Below are 4,333 nucleotides of genomic sequence, written 5' to 3'. Positions count from 1 at the left end.
GCGCCGCGCCGGGCCGCCGCTCCGGCCGCTGAAGCCTGACGTCTTCCAGAAACGGATTTTGAAATGGGTGATGGGCTTTGGAAAAGTGGGCTTCAGGAAGGGCCTAAAATGACACTCGTCAGTTCAGTTAACTCATCTCAGAGAGAAGTGATGAAGACTGAACTTTAAGCACTTATATCCAGATTACCATGGGAGTTCTATGGCAGCTGAAACCATACTGCTGGCTGGAGTAGGATGACTGACACAGGTTGGCATATAAATTATGAAAGTGAAACTCGCTCAGTCGTGTCCGACTCTTTGCGACTCCATATACAGTCCACGGGATTCTCCAGGCCAGAACACTGGAGTGGGTAACCTTCCCTTCTCCAGGGCATCTTCCCTACCTAGGGATCCAACCTAGGTCTCCCACATTCCAGGCGGAGTCTTTACCATCTGAGCACCAGGGAAGCCCAAAGAAGTAAATGGCACTTGAGACTGTGTGATGAGAGCAAATCGAATAGATAGCTATGCAGAAGGATTAATAAATAAACTGTGGGGAGAGTTTGGGGAATGAAATGGGTGAGGAAGAGAGACTAATGGGGGAAAAATTAGAAGGGGTCAGTAAATGGAAGAATAACAAGGATCATCAAATGAGTGTATTTCTTTTGGACAGACTTCCCCGGTGACTCACACGGTAAAGAATTCACGTGTAATTCAGGAAACCCCAGTTTGAGCCCTGGGTAGGGAAGATCCTTGGAGAAGGGAAGAGCTACCCACTCCAGTATTCTTGCCTGGAGAATCCCCATGGACAGAGGAGCCTGGTGGGCTACAGTCCATGGGATCGCAAAGAGTCGGATGAGACTGAAGCGACTTAGCAAGCAAGCAAGCAAGAGACTATATAAAGGGGATAAAATACGGTCTATCTTTTCCTCACGATGTCGCTTTGCTTTTGTCTTCCCTGGAGTCCAAGACGGCTACTGCAGGACGACCACTATAGTTTAGTATTATCTTTGTGTATATGTTGGTCGTGTCCGTAGTATAAATGACCTGGCTTGATCGGGTCAAAGACCTCCAGTGCCCCAGGAATATCTCTAAAATCTGTGTAGCAGAGTATTATGAGAATCACTTCACTAGACCTGTCCTAGGGGTTTGATATTTGGCTGGCTTTGCCTTTTCCTCCCTCTTTTTTGTGATTGAGTGTTTTGTCCTGCAGACTGTGCATAAGCAAACCAAAATGTGTAAGAAATAATCTTCAGAAGAGAACTCCACAAACTCTGACCACAAAGCAGACTATGTTAAGACAAAAGAAGACAAAATTTTTTACTTATCCAGGGAAAAGCCCCTGTTGGCAATGTATCTTGTCTATTTTTTTTGCACAGTTTTCTGTACAGGTGATCTTGGTCATTCTTATTCACTATCACCTACCACTGATTTAAAAATCCATTTGGTGCAGTACCCACATGTGTCATGGGCCTTATACATGAGTGGTGATGTGGCCATAAGAAAAGATAATGTCCATCATACTTGTGGCTACAGTCTCAGTGGTTATCATGACCTTCTGTATTATGTTCTTCCTGTACACTATCAATGCATACGTAACTCTGTCTAAGGAAATCAATGTCCCTCTAAAATCTTGACCGTAGCCCTGATGATCATCACCGGTTATGAAATGCATGCCAAAGAGGCCTAGGGTTGTCTTATATTGAAGCAATACATTTTTATCCCTATTTCACGTTCCCAGAATATGGGAACATAGATAATTTGCATCTTAGAAAAATAAAACTTGGAAATATAATGTGTTTTAGTATCTCTAAGACAGCTCACTGGATATGGCTCAGAATATTATCTACAGCCCTTGAGAAAGAACTAAAGGTCCTTGGTTGCAGGGAACAAGGACCATACTGTCCTGCTCCATTTCACTATGACAAGATTATATCTGATTAGGTGTCAATAATAATGACTTTATATTGAGCTCCTCTAATTCTCCACACTGTGGCCACAGGTTTCCTGTGGCAAACCTTGTTTTCCCACTTCCATGCTCTGGTTCCTCATTTGAAAAAAAAAAAAAAAAATGTAAACTCTTAGGACTTCCCTGGTGGTCCGGTGGCTAAGACTCCACTGCACACCCAGTGCAGGGGGCCTGGTCTGATCCCCAGTGAAGGAACTGGATCCCACATGCCCCAACTAAAGATCCCTTCATGCCACAACTTAGACCCTGAACAGCCAAATAAATATTTTTTAAAAACGTTTAACTCTTGTAATACTATTTATAAAGCCCTATTTTCCTAAGTGCCTGTTTACCAATCCAGTCTCATTTTTTACCATAATCTCTCAATTCATCCACAGTTCATGCTCCACCAAACCCAACCATCAGATTGATTTGGGGGGGGTGGTGAGGGAATGAAGTATAGTTGGTTTACAATACTATATGCTTGAGGTGTACAACATGGAGATTGAATATTTTTATTGACTACAGATTTTACTCCATTTAAAGTTATTATAAAGATTTGCTATGGCCCTATGCTGTATGTACAAGGCTTTCTTGGTGGCTCAGTGGGTAAAAAATTCACCTGCAATGTAAGAGACAAAGAAGATGTGGGTTCAATCCCTGTGTTGGAAGATCCCCTGGAGGAGGGCATGGCAACTCACTCTAGTATTCTTGCCTGGAGAATTCTATGGACAGAAGAGCCCGGTGGGCTACAGTCCATAGCGTTACAAAGAGTCAGACATGGCTGAAGCAACTTAGCACACAGGCCCGCAATGTACCGTATTTATTTTACCCATAGTAGTTTGTACCTCTTAATCCCTCCCTACCCACATTCATAGCTACTATTTGTTCTCTGTATTTGTGCATCTGTTTCTATTTATTCATTTTTTATATTTTAGATTCCACATATATGTGAAGTGTACTTACTTCTTCTTTCTCTGACATTTCACTGTGGTGATCAATAGAGGAACTAGAGGGTGGGCTGGCCAAGTATGGGTGAGGTTGAGGGTATTGGGTGAAGCATATGATACGGAGAAATAGAACCATGACCGGGAGCAAGTATCGCTGTAACAAACTTTAGCAACTTTGTGATTGTACTGAGCAACAACTCTCCTGAGGCCAAACTGAGCCCAGATGTCAAAGCTGTACCTCCTAAAGGGGGTTTTGTTAGGATGAAAACTTCGAGTCCATTCATTAACATTGCTGTCACCTCTCCCCTCTTTCACTCTCAGCCTGAAATTACAGTCCTTAAGAAGTTAATAGCTTCTGGTTCACCACCTGCTTCTAATTAGTCCAGGAGCAACAGGTGAAATTATGTTTGGAATCTTGCAAACCTCCAGAGTCTGGTTGATGTACTCATTAAGCCTAAGACTTCCGGAAAGTTCTGAGCTGTGAAACTGGACTCTCTTCTTTGGACTGTCAACAAAAACAAGTCTCCTGGAACTTAAGATAATTGCCTGGCCCAAGAGGCTGAATAAGTCAGGAAAGTTTTTCAAAAGTTACTCAGGCAAATTAAGGCAAACAAGATAGCCTTGCAGGCTCACTGATGTAAGAAACTGAGCTCAGTTAAGAGCAGTAAAAATAAAAATCAAACTATAGACTTACCAGAATATTTTATTCTTAAAAGCCTTCATAATAGGCTTTTTCTTTCTTTTTTTAAAAAAACTTTATTGAAGTGTAATACAATGTTGTGTTAACTTCTGCTATATAGCAGAGTGACTCAGATATATATATAAATATTTAGACATATATATATATGATTCAAATATCTGCATGTGTGTTTCGATGGGCTTTTAAAAAGATAACTTTAGACTTATAAAAAATTGTGAAAATAATAGAGTTCTCATATGCCCTTTACCCAGCTTCTCCTAATGTTAACATCTTTTATAATCACAAAATATTCATCAAAGGTAAGAAATTATGGTACATAACATGGTACTTAATAGTATTAGTACAATACTATTTACTAAATACAGAACTTATTCAAATTTCACCAGATTTTCCATCATCTCTCGACTTCAGGATCCAATGCAAGACTGCATATTATATGTAGTTTTGGCCTCTTTAGTTTCTTCCAATTTGTAACAGTTCCCCTGTTCCTACTTGTCTTTATGACTTCACACTTTTGAGTTTTGCCAAGAAAATACACTGGTCATAGCAAACACCCTCTTCCAACAACACAAGAGAAGACTACACATGGACATCATCAGATGGTCAACACCAAAATCAGATTGATTATATTCTTTGCAGCCAAAGATGGAGAAGCTCTATAGAGTCAGCAAAAACAAGACCAAGAGCTGACTGTGGCTCAGACCATGAACTCCTTATTGCCAAATTCAGACTGAAATTGAAGAAAGTAGGGAAAAC

At 40.8% G+C, this 4,333-nt stretch overlaps 1 pseudogene; it reads right to left on the bottom strand.

Moving 5' to 3' along the window:
• The window catches only part of LOC104995499, a 4,654-nt pseudogene extending 1,054 nt beyond the window's left edge, over positions 1 to 3,600 (bottom strand).
• Positions 3,601 to 4,333: the final 733 nt, after the last annotated feature.

The sequence above is a fragment of the Bison bison genome, unplaced genomic scaffold (assembly GCF_000754665.1).
Source record: "Bison bison bison isolate TAMUID 2011002044 unplaced genomic scaffold, Bison_UMD1.0 scf7180017864281, whole genome shotgun sequence".
NCBI lineage: Eukaryota > Metazoa > Chordata > Mammalia > Artiodactyla > Bovidae > Bison > Bison bison.
Note: the sequence above shows the minus strand (reverse complement) of the source record. Positions and strands in the feature narration are given on the sequence as shown.